The 16,280-nt window shown below is 45.5% G+C and overlaps 1 long non-coding RNA gene, 1 other non-coding gene and 2 pseudogenes across 3 annotated transcripts; 2 read left to right on the top strand and 2 right to left on the bottom strand.

Annotated features, from left to right (window-relative positions):
• Positions 1–1,490: 1,490 nt before the first annotated feature.
• LOC123106418 (uncharacterized) lies at positions 1,491–4,483 on the bottom strand. Of its 2 annotated transcripts, none has more exons than XR_006451328.1 (3): positions 4,347–4,483; positions 3,961–4,049; positions 1,491–2,207 (listed from the first exon to the last, which is right to left on the bottom strand). It is a non-coding gene; the product is annotated as an uncharacterized lncRNA (long non-coding RNA). The 2 variants fall into 2 exon arrangements; XR_006451327.1 differs by lacking the exon at positions 1,491–2,207 and adding an exon at positions 2,220–3,421.
• Positions 4,484–4,692: 209 nt separating this feature from the next.
• LOC123109115 (U12 minor spliceosomal RNA) lies at positions 4,693–4,849 on the top strand. Its single transcript, XR_006452409.1, has one exon. It is a non-coding gene; the product is annotated as a U12 minor spliceosomal RNA (small nuclear RNA).
• Positions 4,850–7,325: 2,476 nt separating this feature from the next.
• Positions 7,326–10,544, top strand: LOC123102113 (uncharacterized; annotated as a pseudogene).
• Positions 10,545–11,711: 1,167 nt separating this feature from the next.
• Positions 11,712–15,838, bottom strand: LOC123102111 (uncharacterized; annotated as a pseudogene).
• Positions 15,839–16,280: the final 442 nt, after the last annotated feature.

Raw genomic sequence — 16,280 nt, 5'->3', positions numbered from 1 at the left:
TAAATCACCCAAAGCAGGCCCACGAAGGGCAGTGACCTCGAACTGCAGCGCATCTTGGTTCTTCCTAACGTCCACATGCACTTACCCTTGTAACTCTCACCCATACTTTTGGCTTCCACCGATTACCCCTTGTAGTAGCTCTTACATTTACATATTCATTATCCTAGGCAGCACCTCGTCCTCGTTTGCTCGTCAACAAACAGTTCGGAAGCTCTTGCTCGATTTGATTTAGAGTAGTAGAGCTACATTTTCTTCCATTTGTCTTACTAACGAGTTGAACTTTTGTTTTGTCCATCACCGGCCAGACATGCCTGACAGCAATGGCCTGACAATCCTGGACGACCTGCCATACGTGGTCATCTTTGGAGAGATACTGGTGCGGTTGCCGTCGAAGGATGTCTTCCGCTGCCGCGCCGTCCACAAGTCATGGCGCTGTGGCACCTCCAGCCCCAACTTCCTGACCGGCCACCACCACCGGCAGCCCAAGCTCCCGATCATCTACTTCTGGACCGGCGACTGTGACTCGGCCTCTCACCTCCGTCGCATGTCGTCTGCCCCAATGCGGGTATCGATATCGCCAACCGGAAGCTCGTGGATGTCCTCCCGCCTGAGGAAGCTGAGCGCCTGGTCGTGCTTCACTGCGCAGCTGACGGACTCCTCGTCGTCTCCAGCACAGCCCACCAAGGATCCTTCTGTGTCTACAACCCTGCCACCCACTCAGACACAACAGCTGGCACACTATTCTACTGAAATCAGAATCGCCGGCTTCTACCGGCACCAGCTAGCGGAGAGTACCGGGTACTATACTGGAACCATTTAGATGTTTACTGCATCCTCGCCTTGGGATCTGATGAGCCCCCAAGGCGCATCGGGTACCCGTTAGTGTTCTCGTTTTCATTCCGGGAAGCGTTTCCGAAGGACCTGCTGGCCATCTCCCTTGCGCCGGTTCTCCACCGCGAAAATCTTCACTAGTACGACAGCGGCATAGTGGTGTTCTGCACAGCAACAGAAACGTTTCGACATGCGCGGCCCTGCCCTAGAGAGTCATACTCCTATGGCGTGCCTGCTGGAGATGGAGGGCTTGCTCGCCATGTGCAGCAATGCAGAGGGCCTCGTCATAAACATCTAGGTGATGCAAGGATATGAGGCAGAGATCTGGGACTCTAAGGCTGGTCACAATGGGCAAGAACATAGTCTAGTAACTTACACACTTCCCTAGACTATGTTACTACCTCCACAATGGGTAGGAACATCTATATAGTGTCATGCAACAATGTATTTATTAGGCTATAGACTCATTGTTTCTTGGAGTGTGTGATGTTCCGGTAACTTAGCTAGTATACCACAAGCACCTCTCTCTTCATTAAATATGTGACACATAAGCAAAGTTGTATTGGAGTGTGATGTTACTCCTAAGTTCCTCCCCATTGTGATCAGCCTAAGTACCTGATCAACTTGATGATAGCGGTGCCGAGGTGGCCACTCCGTTCGATGCGTAGATTATTTAAGGTGGCTGTGGTGAATGAGCGTGAGCTACTGATCCAGTTTCCTGATGATGTGGACCTCAAACTTTTCGACATTGATGGTATGCTCATCGGAAATACACAAAGTGAAGCGGCGGAAGACTTTATGCTTACTCCTTATTTTCTTCAAGAGAACATTACTCCGCTTCCCTTCTTTGAGACGCAAGACCATGGTGACAATGAGGAGTCCCCGTTAAGTATTTATGCCATATGCTGTAGAGCTATTCTGCTTTTAGTCTCAGGATGTGGCTTGAATGTCTTACTTGTTGTGTGTTATTTGTTGATATTTGGCCAAATATGGTTTTCCTTGGATGATATGTGATCATGGGAGTTTCAGAGGAATCAAATTGCTTATTTGTTGTTGGTTGATTAAAGACTGTAATATTCTAGTCAGTACCTACTCAAAGCAATTTAAACATCTGAGAAGAAGGCATATGTGATGGACTGCTAGCTGGTACATTCAGTAATTACCAGCTGGACTGTTAACTGGTACACTTGGTTATGCTGCAAGTGCAATAGGTTGCGTCCACACATGGCAATCCTTTGGGTAGAGGACCAGAATTGACCACACTTTGCACTCTGCGGTTTTTGATATCGACAGCTCGAACCCATGAATTTGGAGTCCTGTCATTGATGCTCCATGGATGTAGCGCCGCTGCCGCCGCGGCCCGTCGTCAACGCTCGCTGCACAAATTGCGCGGTCGACAACCACAAGTAAAAAACAACATTGAATGGATGTAGCAAAATACTTCGTCTATAGTAGCAAAAAACATCGACAGTTGCAGCAAAACAAAAAATGTCGCCGTCATCGCGGGGCACAGCTCTGCTCCCATGGATTAGGCGAGAAAAGTCACCGGTAGTAGCAAAACAACGATACGGTTGCAGCAAAAAGTTTTGCCTCGTTGCCAGTCGTAGCTTTTCCCCTCGCCGGTTGAAACTTTCCACACATATGATTGAAACATTCTCTATCACGGTTGCAACTTTTCTGATTGCACAGTGTCTGGTTGTAGTTTTCTCTATTAATGGTTGGAGCTTTTCTCAATTACGATCGAAGCTTTTCTATCAATGGTTGCAGTTATTTCTCTTTTTAAGCAATGCTTGGTTAAGACTTTCTCTAAGGGAGGGGACAACAAAGAGATAAGGTGGGGCCAGCAAGTGCTCCTGCCATACGATTTCCTACGATCAACGTCCCGCAGTCCCGCGTACAAACATTTTCCTTATTCTAAGCAGTCCCGGAAAGGAAAGTGTTCATAGTCTAGACAGTGCCTTGGACGTATTAAAAGCTGAAACATTATTGCGACAGGATGGTATGCCTTCGACAGGTTAAGGTGGAATATATTTTGACAAATTGGTGTTTTACTCTTCTGAACGAGCAAGCAAGACTTCTGCTATTACAAAATTACTATACAAAGAAAAGGAAAATAAGGTTCTAAGTTTCCAGCAGTTCATCCATGGATATGTGCCTATTTGTATTTTATACCACATCCAGTGTTGAATAGGCGCAAATAACATAGTGACAAACATAAAAGGCAATCAGATATAACTCAACTGTGTAGTCATTCACGAGCATAGTACAGCTGAAAAAGCAATCAAGTTAACATGGGTTATTTGGTGTGTGTTTTCCTGGTATTTAGTGCGATAATAATGAACACTTGGAAAATAAAATAAACAAATTCAGTCGTGTCGAGAAAACAATTCCAGATAGTGATCCAACCATAGCTTGCTTGATCTTATCATTCATTGGCTATAGAACAACAACAAACATGGATTATCAAGGAAACAACAATATTTCTATTATAATGGTCCCACCTGGAAATTTAGGATTGCAAGTTTATGAATGGAAATAATAAGTACATACTTTCCAAAATTGGGGACACCAGCTCCACAAGCACAAACAGCTGTTAATTACAGAAGGAAGCCTTAGATGAGTTAAACCTACACTGAGGACTAAATGAAGCAAAGTAGGATCTGGTTTAGACGAAACAGAAGAAACGGTGCAGCTATTATACTTTGAGACCTTAAAATCGGGTGAGTCAAATGAAATGATAAAACTATCAAGAATCCAGTTAATAACAAACAAGACACAGTCCCATGAGTCTGAATCCAGTTAATGTGATATTGATTGGGGACTAGCTACTATGAAGGTTCAGTCATTGTGTGTCCTATTAACTTAAGCAGCTCATGACCTAGTAGGTTAGTAGTGGAAGGTTCTGTCTGTTTGTGACCTTTAACAGTGACATACTATAGAATTTCAGCAAGTGACCTATCAGGCTACCGTTACAATTGCTGATTAGGTAAAAATAAACACCCCTCTCAAAGTTTGAACAAGTTTCAGAGCTTAACACCTGACTGTTCAGTTGAGTATAATACAGATATCAATTGAGGTTCACATCACACAATGAAGAATGGACAAACATGACACTAACAGTACACTAACCTGATTAATACAGTTGCTGTCGTGTGAATTTATTCAGATGCAATCCTTCCTGGTCACATGCTTCCACATGATCAAGCCACATCTGCATACTGGTGTAAATATGACCCTGTGAGTACCAGCTTCAACATTAAATCTCAAATTGTGTAAGAAAGCATGGTTAAATCACAGAAAATCGCATGAATGTTTCAACAAGACATAGTGCTGCCAGTCTGAGGTGCTTCGATTCACTATATTGGAAGCTTGTTGATCTCCCTCTATGCCTGAATTGCAAATCAGGAGGGATGGAGGGGTCGGCAGAGGCCAGATGCGGTGAGGTTGGTGGAGCAGGGTGTGCGTCGGGCCGACGTTCCATGTAATCTCGGCTGCGGCGGCGCACATGAACGTACCTTGGCGAAGCCGTCGGCGGTGTGTGTGCCGAAGAAGTGCGCAACCCTCGGGCCGGCGGCTGTCGTCCGGGCCAGGCGGAGGAGGAGGGCGACGCTGCAGCCGACGAAGCAGGGAGGAGGTGGCGGCGGAGTTGACTTTTTTTTTTGGAGGGAAAACGGCGGCGGAGTTGACTGAGAGGGGATTTTTGAGGTGGGCCGTGGGAGCCCAGGAAGGAAATCCATGGCGGCCTAGTACAGTACGAAAGAAGAAGGAAGGGGGTGATGGATTAGTCCCACCTCGCGGAGCGGAGCGGGCGGGCGAAGGCGCGGGGCGTACAAATAGGGGGGGAGGGGCTAGCGGTGAAGGTTGCCTTAAACTAATGAGTAAGGAAAACAAAGCGGTGCGGTGAGAGCCGCTCGCGGTGCGGGTTCAAAACCCGCACGGCAATTTTTGCAGGGGGAAGAGGCTGGCGCCGGCACGGACACTGCTTACTTTGCAGGACTTGCCTGTGCGGGCCTCCCCACCCACCAAATCATATAAATCTAAACGTGTTTATTATTATTATTATTATTTCTCCGGACGATTTGTAGCAGCCGCCATCACGTAAACTTTTTAAAAATGTTGAAAGGTTGTAAAAATATACTTATGTAATGAAAAAAAACATACGTTGCATTTATAAAATGTTTCATAACATATTTAAAAATGTTTATACAATGTAATAAAATGTCATATAGTTTTGAAAATGTTTTCTAACATCCAAACATATTTAATATGTATTTGAATAAAGCCTTAAAAACTTGTATTTGGAAAACTATTAGTCATATATGTAAAATGTCAAACTGGTATAGAATTGTTTTTAGATGTATACCTACAACGGATAGTGTGTATTAAATTAATGGACATCAAAACTTACATTTAAAAAATGTTAACTATGTATTTGTAAAATGTTAGACGTGTATTTGAAAAAAAAATGCTAAACATGTAATATTGTTTCCAAAGAATATTAATCATGCTAAAAATGTTTCTGATGTATACAAATATATTAATCATGTGTTTTGAAAAATGCCAATCATGTAATATTACATGTTAAGCTACATCTTAAGGGAAGTCTAACTATCTCTAAGAAAAACCTTTTAAAATAAATCCATGCATATTGTTTTGGGTAGACATGAAGAGTTGACCAGATAAAATGGTGTTTGTTATTTAATATCAACATCTGTTCATTAAACTTTTCACCTTATTTGATCTGGTGGTTAAACCACACGCACGGGGCAGCGACCATGAGGTCGAACCGTGCCGTATGTTTCTTCGTTAAACTTTTCGCCTTATTTGATCTGGTGGCTATCATTACACTGCACCTTAAAGCAGGTCGTGGGTTTTAACTTTGCCATCATCCATTTTTCATTTTATTTGAGCGGCTTGTTACACAATAAATAAATAAAATGCAAGGTGTTTGTGAAAAAAAATACAGTGCGCAGCAGCCCCTTATTAACATTTTTTATCTGGGGGCTTCTATGCAAATAAAAAAATGCAAGGGTCTTTTCTGCAAGAAAATCCAATGTGCTCTCAGCAACCAACCGCTAGCAGCCAGTCACTTCCCGCCACATTTGGCCGGATACCGTAGGATGTGACCGTATTTGCACGCACGTGCAGGTTTGATGATCAGAAACACGTATTTTGCAAGTTTATATACCAAACTGACCGTCGCGTGCAAATTTTATAACTCCCGTTGTATTTACCTCTACTGTTCATTGGGTTCCTCTGTATTTTGACCAAAAATTTACTAACTGGTTTATTGATTCCCTTTGTATTTTGACCAAAGATTTTACTACCAAAATATTAACGCATGTCACCAAAAATTAAATTGTTGGAATCATTCCATTAAAAAAATGTATATCTCATTGTCTATATAAAAGAACTTTATTGTAAAAAAGAACTTAACCATTGATTGCACATTACCAGCCGTATCACTATGTCTGTTCATGCTCTTACTGCAAATTAAACTGCAGCAGCAGACACCCACGGTGAAGAAAAGAAATGGTGGTTGGATCAAACCACCAAGAGGTCAGGTGAAGTTGAATGTCAATGCTGCTTTTGATGTAGACCTTCTTGCGGGCGCTTCCGTTGCTGTAATTCGTTACGCCGATGGGATTTTCATTGCAGCCTGAAATTGAAAGATTGATCTCCGCATGGACGTCTTATCTGCGGAAGGTACAGCTCTGAAACTCGGTCTACAGTTGGCACAGTCCATCGGCTGAAACAGGATTGTATTGCAACCAATTCAAACAACTCAGATTTCATGAGCATCATGCAAGAAGGTGGAAGATCAGCGGGCATTCCTGCAGCCATCTTTGACGACTGCTATAATTTAGTTTGTGTAGCTGTTTTCCAGCATTGTTTTAGATAATGTAATGTTGTTGCTCATATGCTTCGGAGTGGCTTGATGAACCAACCCGTGAGATTATCCCACTAGTGATTGATGATGTAACTCGTGTCAAAGTTTTAAAAGATTGGGTGGTTAATATAAAAATAAATCAATCAATGGTGAACTCTTTATCTCATACTCCCTCCGTTCCATAATGTAATGCGTTTTTTTGGCACTAGTCTAGTGTCAAAAAACATCTTAGATTATGGGACAGAGGGAGTATAAAAGAAAATGATATTTACATTCCTACCTCTAATTGGCGCCCACTTATCTGTTTTTTATCTTAGTTTGCAAGCACCCTCAATTTCAAAACTTGAATTAAATGTGCTCACACCTATTAATACGGATGCTTTTGTAACACTTTCTGTTTACATGGTACTTATGAATTATAATTTTTTAATATCAATTACAAGGATAAATTATTACCCTTTATAGATTAAGGGACAAAAAGAATTTCATTTTAGGCCGGCCGCTCGCTAGACTTGTCAAAAAATAAAGTGAGCTAGTGGGCCGGCCCAAAGAAGGAACAGGTAGGTTTCCATCCCGCGATAGAATTCCGTCCCAAATCCCCCAAACCTCCATCGCTGGGTCTCCGGCGAGCTCTCCGGTGAGGCGAATGCCAGCACCGGCCGCCCCCCGCCCCCCTCCCGGCCTCCTCTTCTAAAAGGATTTCCTCTATCAAAATAAAGAAGAAAAACAAACCGCTCCCCCACCCAAATCGATCGATCCATCTCAACCTAGGTTTCCGGCGAGGCGATGGCCAGCCTCTGTGCCAAGGCCAGCGCCGGCCATCTCCGCGTCTACGGCCCGGCGTTGTTTCACGAAGGCGCCCTGTCCATGGAGGAGAGGGAGCAGGACACATCACTCCTCCTCCTCAAGATCGGGCACCACCGCGACGAAGCCGTCAAGCTGCTCGCCTCACACCCCGATCTGCTACGCTTCCTCGAGGCGGCGACCTGCGTCGGCCTGCTCGATCCGGTCTCCAACATAGTCGTCAGCGCCCTGCTTGCCGCCGCCGCAGATCCCGTCGGCGTCGACGGGCCCAAGCTCATGGACATGGAGCGGCGCTCCCTCGATGGCCTCGTCGCCTTCCTCACCTGCTTCTTCCCTTACCTCACCGACTGGGAGGCCGTCAGGTACCTTCTCCTCGCCGAAGCCGACCCCCTCGTCGCCGCGCGCATCGTCGTCGAGGACCGCCGCACCAAGTGCTTCCGCCCAGGCTCCGCGGCCACCAACGGCGCCCTCAGGCTCGCTCTCAAGTGCGCAATGGTGGCCGCCAAGCATCCGTGTCCCTCCGAGCTCGCAGGCGTTTGGCTGTCCTTGTGCTCCTCCCTCGACACCCTCGAGAAGGCCGCCTCCTTGCTCTCGGCGGTGAGCACGCCGCCAAGGTGACCCACCAGTATTCCTGGTCACTAAGGCGAGTGCTCCTATATACGATCCATGGTTTCTACCTGCAGGCGCTCGCCAGGATGCCGGGCGGCGAGCTGCGGTCTCGTTACCACCGGAGCATGCTCAAGGCTGGCCATTGCTACGGCCCTTTCGATCCTGTCACCAACATCATCGTCAACACCATCTGGTACGAAGTCACATTCCCACCACTGAGTCAACTGGACGAGCTCGACATCCTCGGCACCTTGAACCTGATGCGGATTGAAGCACGCTCCTTGTATGGACTTGTCTCTTTCCTCTGCACCCATGACATAGATCTCAATGCCGATCAGGCCATAAGGTTCCTGCTCGACACGGATCTCAACTTGGCCGCGACAAAGCTGTGCAGCGGTGTTCAGGAAGAACAAGAAGCCTTCAGGGCTGCTGCAATTGCGGCATGGCACCCCAGACCCGATGCCCAAGCAGGATTCCTCTGTTCATGCTGGAAGCCTCAAGTCCTGTCGCTGCTGACAGATAATGGGGGCCAACAACAGCTCTCCTCTCAGTGTGTCCAGCAGCTTGCCATGCTCTTGTCATCTGCTTTCAATTCCACTGGCATGTCAGCCCAGCAGAAGCAGCCAGTTGCCGTTTACGAACGGGCGTTCAATCTCAGCATGTCAGAGGGACGCAAACAGCGAAGGGATCATAAAAGAATCTCCAGAAAGGTCAAGGCTGCACTAAGCAGATATGAGATGCAGAATTCGGTGAGTTAGTTTATCCCTCAGAAGATACCTCTATATATATTTGTTTGTTTGTGTCCAAAATTACATCAAGAAAAAGCCACTCGACCAAAACAGCTGATGGACCTCCTTTGATTAGTTAATTTATCCTACAGCCCACAGAAACCTCTACATCTTTTAATAGCAATTCCATCAGTTTAAAGGCCTACTTGATCAAAACATGTGTTGGAACTTGCTGCTACCAACCTCCATGGACGCTTATTAGCTTGACTGAATGTGCTGCTTCTTGTGATAAGCTCGAAATGTTCATTTATGTATTCCTTTTGATTATCCCGCTGAACTGTGGCCACACACGGCACCGTGTAAACAGAGTTTGGCTAAGGCCAAGAAGTTTATTTATTTATTTCAGTGCATGATTTGGAAGTTCCCCTTAATTATATTCGAATGCCACACCTGCTGATTTTCTCGTTTTCTGCCGTCTTGCAGGGGCACGCCTGTTATCAGCTTCATGTCATCTGCGGTGTGAACATATCCGTATCTGGCCGTGACTGGAAGCGAAAAACTCGTTTTGATGATGACTACTACCATCACATACATGCCAACTTTCTGGTGATGCGGGATGTTGGCTCTGTAGGTTCAGTTCCAGTACTCTTCTTTGCTGAACTTAGCAATGACGATGATGGCGACAAGGATAGCCAGCTTTTATGTTGCCCCGTGGATTTTCCAACACCAGGGGCTGGTATGCTCCCGCTCTTATGTTTAAGATAAGATTTTCTTTACCATCAGATAGATAGATATGGATCTTCATTAACTGTTCTGATGCTCATATCACACACACAATCAACTCACCAGAATCTTACTTCTGAAGTCAAGATAGGAAGTATTCCCTATGTAACTTAATGTAAGACGTTTTTTAAAAACATCTTATATTAAGTTAGAGAGGGAGTATATGTTTATATATTGTGTAGATTAAATACTGATGTTGTCTGTTTTGTTAAAAAAAATTAAGTGCGTGTAAATCTCTGCTACGATTACTAATTGTGGTCTGCATACGTGTGTCAGAGCCAGTGCGCTGCCTTTTCTGCGAGCTAGAAGGGATCAGGATTGTGCACCCGGCTAGTGGGGAGGGATTCCATGGGCACGAGGTGGAGTTTGGGAAGATGGTCCGCGGAGAAGATCTATATGACAACGGCTACTACCGGGAGGTGTACAACAACGGCCGCATTCTAAGTAATAGCGATTATATTACGAACTGGATCCACGATGGACTCGAGGAGGACTACATGTACCTAGGTAGCAATGACTTCACCATCAAGGAAGACGACGGTCATGAGTCGGATGATTATGGAGACGAGTAGTGGTGCTGGTGATCAAGGAGTCTTGTGTATTGCTGATGCCTGTGGCCGTAGTTTTTCTGCTCCTTTAAACGTTGTGGTCCTTTTGTCTCTAGTTCTCTCTAGTGCATTGAACTCTACTGTTGTGGTTGCAGGTGATACCAGGTTTTCACGTAGCGAGTGCTTTGATAGTTTGATGGCGATCACTCACAGCGGGTTCCCCTCGGCTCTCTGCCTCTCTTTTCCATTCCCAGTTTGCTGATCTTGTAAGAACTAAATATCTCGGTTGAGCGATTAATGGAAAGGGGTTAGCCCAGTTGGAAAAGAGGAAAACTGTTTGTTTCTTTGGAATCTGTTGGCATCCGTATGTAGTCCATATTAAAATCTCTAGAAAGACTTGTATTTAGAATCGGAGGGAGTATTAAGTTACAGAGGGATTATGTAGGTTAAATACTGATGTTGTTTGTTTTGTTAAAAAAAGGTGTGTGTGTGTGTAAATCTCTGCTATGTTTAATAGAGGAAAGAGAATTAGTACAAGTGAGGATACAACACATGACACGAACGCAGAAGGGCGTGAACATGGTGCCCGGCACAGAAAGACATGGGATGCTTGACCGAAATAAGGTAATAATAACAAGCTAAACCCCCCATGCGAGGCGGGAGATTGCTCACGAGAAATGTGGAAACTAATTGGAGCACCCCTTTGCCGAATAAGGTGAGAATTTTTGCTTGAAGAGTAGCCTGGGACAGCGCTTGTCCTGATTGTTGTGGCTACAAGACTGAAACTAGATTTCGTGCTACAGTAGACTGTACTAAAGCCAAAGCTTTAAGAAACGAAATGAGAAAATCCCAGAGCTTGTTTCCGCAGGGCTGCTTTCTAGTATTCTGGACCGGATTGGCTCTTGCTGCTTCTTTCAAGAATTTTTGAGGGTTCTCATGATTTCCTGGACAGTATTCTGGATTTTTTTGTGTGAAACATTGACAAATGTTTTTGTAGCTTGCAAAATTTGATCATGAAATGACATTCGTGGGAAATGTGGGGAAAAAATTGATGCTCCAAAATGCGTTTGAAAATAACATTTTGGAGCATTGATTTTTTTTTTCACGATTTCCACGGATGACATATGGTGATGAAATTTTGCAAGCTAACAAATATTTTGTCAATGTTTCACGCCAAAAAAAATCAATCTTCTTTGAATTTTGCCAGCTACTCCCTCCGTCTAAGATTAGCAAGGAGTGTTTGAGGCAAGAGGAAAAATAAAGAAATTGTAAAAAGAGGCTGAAGTAGATGTTAGATTTTCTATGAAATGTAGTACAAAAGATTTCATAGGAAAAATTCCTATAAAATCCAATGCTATGAATCAAAGCACCAACGTAAGAAAAATTTCTAAGGATTTCAATCTTCCAAAAATTCTATAGAATTCCTTTAAACCAAAGGAGCCCTAGATGTCCAGACAAGACGTTCCAGACATGATAGATGCAAATCATGCACATTCTATCCTGCACTAATACCTACAGTAGCACACACAACAATGTTACTTTTTTTTGATATGCACTGTAAATAGAAAGGCAGTTTTTGGTTCCAAAAACTACTTGTTAGGTCGGACAGACTTGCTAATCCTATATAAATTATAAACGAATAAATGAACTATAGCTGCTGCTACTTAACCGAGGATCATCAGTGCAGGCAAGCGAATACTACACCCAACACAGCAAAATGAATTACTCTATTCACCATCACTTGATTCTTCGTCACATATTACTCCAGGTCGTCAACCTCCTCCTCGCTTTCATCTTCCTCGATGTTGAAGTCATTGCTACCGAGGTACATGCAATCCTCGTCGAGTCCGTCGTGCACCCACCTGGCAACATATTCACTGTGCTTTAAGATTTGATGGTTAGTGTAGGGCTCGATGTCGCCCTCGGGATAGTAGTCATTATTGTACAGGTTTTCTCCGCGGACCATCTTCTCGAACTCCGCCTTGTGCCCATGGAATCTCTCCAGGGCCGGGTGCACAATCCTGATTCCTTGATGCTCGCAGAAAAGGCAGCGGACTAGTCCTGCTGTAAAAAGATGCACAAGATGAAGCACACAGTAATGAGATTAAATTATGATGAATCTGCATACACTTAATTTTTCCAAGAATTTTTAGCAGGAATTTTGCTCTAGCTTGGAAAGTTATGCTGATGAATTGACTCTGCTTATACGTGTGCAAAAGCCTACTTTTCAGTTGCTCAGGCTAAACAGGCAGTATACTTGTGGTCCTTTAGAATGTTTGTAACAATATGATCATACAAATTAGGAAATCTACTTAACTAATTCAACGATTACAGCCAGATTCGATTGTGGTATGTAAACTATCAACTTCCTAGTGAATGTAACCATCTACATATCATCTACAATAGACATGGATGGCAGCGCATGACATGAGCAAGAACTATTTATGAAGAACCATATCCATATGATGAAAAAAAGGAACCTTAAACAGAGGAGAAGGAACGTGTGTATATACCAGCGCCTGGTGGTGGCAAATCCACGGGGCAACACAGAAGCTGGCTATCCTGGTCGTCGTCGTGGTTGCTAAGCTCGGCAAAGAAGAGTACAGGAGCTGAAACTATGCCGGCCACATTTCGAGTCGCCAGAAAGTTGGCATGGGTGTGATGGGAGTAGTCATCATTAGGATCAAGTCCTGGCTTCAAGCCCGAGCCTTCGCAGTTGTCAGGACCTGACACACATTCATTCACACCACACACCACATGAAGCCGATAAGAGTGTCCCTGTAAGATTGCAAGAGGCAAGTGAATCAGCAAGTGAGTGTAAAGTAGAACTAAGGGAAGATCAATATCCCCTCTTTTCAGACCACTACGGTCTCATGGCACATCCTAATCAAACTTGATCTCATAGCACTACTTGTTTGAACATTATTCTAGAGCTCCAGATGATAATGCTTGTCCTTCGGGTAGGAATTAACTCAATCATCAGGATCTTACCCAATAAAGTGGAGGATCGGTGCGAAACTAAAAAGTGGGTCTTTATAGCTATTAAAAGGCAATTACGGGGAAGACCTGTTTTTATCCCTAGCTGTCTTTATTGTTCAATCAGAAGTAGGGCACCAACAATTTTTATTTCGAAATACTTATCTTTGTCGATGCAACAGTAACTGAAAAACTTACCAAATTGTATTGCAAAAGAGCCCAGTTGTTCCAAAATATTTGAAATATCAATGGGTCATACGCAGTTTCATTTGGAATAAAAATCTCCGAGTATCTTTTACTATACGTACAACTCTTTATCAGAATTATTTTTACCCATAATGAGAGCGGTCACAGTAGAAGAAGAATGGAAGCTCTTCATCAGAATTATTTTTACCCATAATGAGAGCGGTCACAGTAGAAGAAGAAAGGAAGCTCTTTATCAGAATTATTTTTACCCATAATGAGTGCAGTCACAGTAGAAGAAGAATGGAAGCTCTTTATCAGAATTCTTTTTACCCATAATGAGTGCAGTCACAGTAGAAGAAGAACACAAGCTCTTACTATCAGCCGATGAGCAATGGGGCAGTGTGGTGCATGAGTAGTAACTAGTAAATGAAAAACCAAAAGATTGCTGTGCATGACTAGTAGTGTGGTGCACGACTGAGAGGGATGCGTATGCAGCAGTGCAGATTCCCAGGAAGAAGTAAATGATATATTCTTTATTGCCTTGACAATTCCCAGCTAATGTAATGATTAACACTATGAAGTAGAGTATAAGACTAACAGCCTCTAAAAAATGAAAGTAAAACTAATAGTAGTATATGGTACTTCAGGAAAAAACTGGGGCCCCAAAATTTTGGGGACCTGCCAGACAGGGGCCCGTCAATTATGCAGTGAAGCAAACTTCTTGGGCTTGTCCAAAATTTGTTTACATGTGGCAACGATTCAGTAGGATTATAAACGAAAAAGATATATGAACTTTCACAAGATGAACTGCAGGGCTTTCAGTCAGTCTGATAATGAATCAAGGGAGGTCGTGTAGGTTTTTGGTTGATATAATTTGGTTAAAAATAAATATAGAGGTATCCGAGGGATAAACTAACTCACTGAATTCTGCTTCTCATATCTCATTAGTGCAGCCTTGACCTTTGCGGAGATCCTTCTATGAGCCCTTCGCTGTTTACGTCCCTCAGACATGGTAAAATGGAACTGCCGTTCAGAAATGGGAGCTGGCCTCTGCTGATGGGTTGGGACACCAACAATGGAATGGTATTCAGAGCACAATAGCGTGTGTATCTGGTGGACACATTGAGAGGAGAGCTGATACTGGCCTCCATCTTGTAGCAGTGACAGGACACGAGGCGCTACCAACATCGCCTTTAATGAACTGAGGAATCCTGCTTGGGCGTCGGGTCTGGGGTGCCATGCCGCAATGGCAGCAGCCCGGTAGGCTTCTTGTTCTTCCTTGACACTGCTGCAGTGCTTTGTTGCGGACAAATTGAGTGCCGTGTCGAGCAGGAACCTTATGGCCTGATCGGCGTTGAGATCTTGGTAACAGGTGCAGAGGAAGGAGACAAGTCCGTAGAAGGATCGTGCTTCAATCCGCATTAGGCACAATGTGCCGACAATGTCGAGCTCGTCTTGCTGACTCAGTGGTGGGAAGTTGGCTTGGTACCAGATGGTGTTGACGATGATGTTCGAGACGGGGTCAAACGGGCCGTAGCAATGTCCGGCATCGAGCAGGCTGCGGTGGTAACCAACCGGCAATCTGGCGAGAGCCTGCAGGTAGAATCCATGGATCGTATCGAGGAGCACTCGCGTCAGTGACCACGAATGCGAGTTTCCATGGCCTGACGAGGCTGCCATCAGGAGGAGGATGTGGGGAATGTGCCGTCTCCTTGACCAATGTGTGGAAGCTTTGGAGGATGTCGCGGGGGAAATCGGGCTGCACATCCGAGAGCAGGGGGACAACAGTGTGGAGGGAGGAGCTCAGCGACAGCCACACGTCGGCGAGCTGCGAGGGATACGGGTGCTTGGCGGCCACCATGGCGCAGTTGAGGGCCAGCTTGAGGGCGCCGCGGGCGGCGGCGGAGCCTTCGCGGAAGCACCTGACGCCGCGGTACTCGATGACGATGCGCGCGGCAACGATGGGGTCGGCTTCGGCGAGGAGAAGGTACCGGACGGCCTCCCAATCGGCGAGGTAAGGGAAGAAGCAGGTGAGGAAGGCGACGAGGCCGTCCAGGGAGCGCCGCTCCATGTCCCTGAGCTTGGGCCCGTCCACCGCCGTCGGGCCTCCCGTGTCGACTGGAGCTTCTGCGGCGGCGAGGAGGGTGCTGGCGATTATGTTGGAGACCGGGTCGAGCAGTCCGACACAGACGCCCAAGCAGACGTCGGAGCGCCACCGGACGGTGAGCCGCCTGAGGGCTTCCTCGTAGTGGTGCCGGATCTTGAGGAGGAGGAGTGACGCTTCTTGCTCTCTCTCCTTCATCAGCGGGGCACCGTAGTCATGCAGCGCCGGACCGTAGACGCGGAGACGGCCGGTGCTGGCCTTGGCGTTGAGGCTGGCCATCGCCTCGCCGGCGGCGACCTAGGTGGAGATCGATTTGGGGAAATCTCTTTGGAAGGAAGGGTGGTTTGCTTGCTCAGTGTAGTGCCGTCCGGGCCCTGGGCCTAATTCATCAAAGCCCATCTCCCCTGCTTGAAGAGGAAAGCATACCCCACAAATCTCTCCTGATTTTTGTCAAAAAAGAAAAAAAATCCCTCGTGATGGACTAAAAAAAAAATTCCCTCCTGATGGATCAAATCCCCGTATAAACTCGAAAACCAGTTAAATCACCCTCTTTTCTAAAAAAAAACTTAAATCACCCTCTGAACGATTTGAGTAGTGCTACCCGCCCCATGTCGTTGCCGATTGACGGTGATCGAGTCGAGCTTGTCGAAGAAGGGGACACACAACACCGGTTGGTGCGCCTTGTAGAATAGGTCACAGACGTTCGACTCGCTCACCGAACCACATGGTCAACAACTCTAGGCCCTTGACGTTGACGATGATGAAGATGGCCTTGCACTCCCTCGCAAGGCCAAAATCACTATTTTGACCCTTTTTAGCAA

Source organism: Triticum aestivum, chromosome 5A (assembly GCF_018294505.1).
Source record: "Triticum aestivum cultivar Chinese Spring chromosome 5A, IWGSC CS RefSeq v2.1, whole genome shotgun sequence".
Classification (NCBI taxonomy): domain Eukaryota; kingdom Viridiplantae; phylum Streptophyta; class Magnoliopsida; order Poales; family Poaceae; genus Triticum; species Triticum aestivum.
The sequence above is the reverse complement of the archived record's forward strand: the minus strand, read 5'-3'. Positions and strand labels throughout refer to the sequence as shown.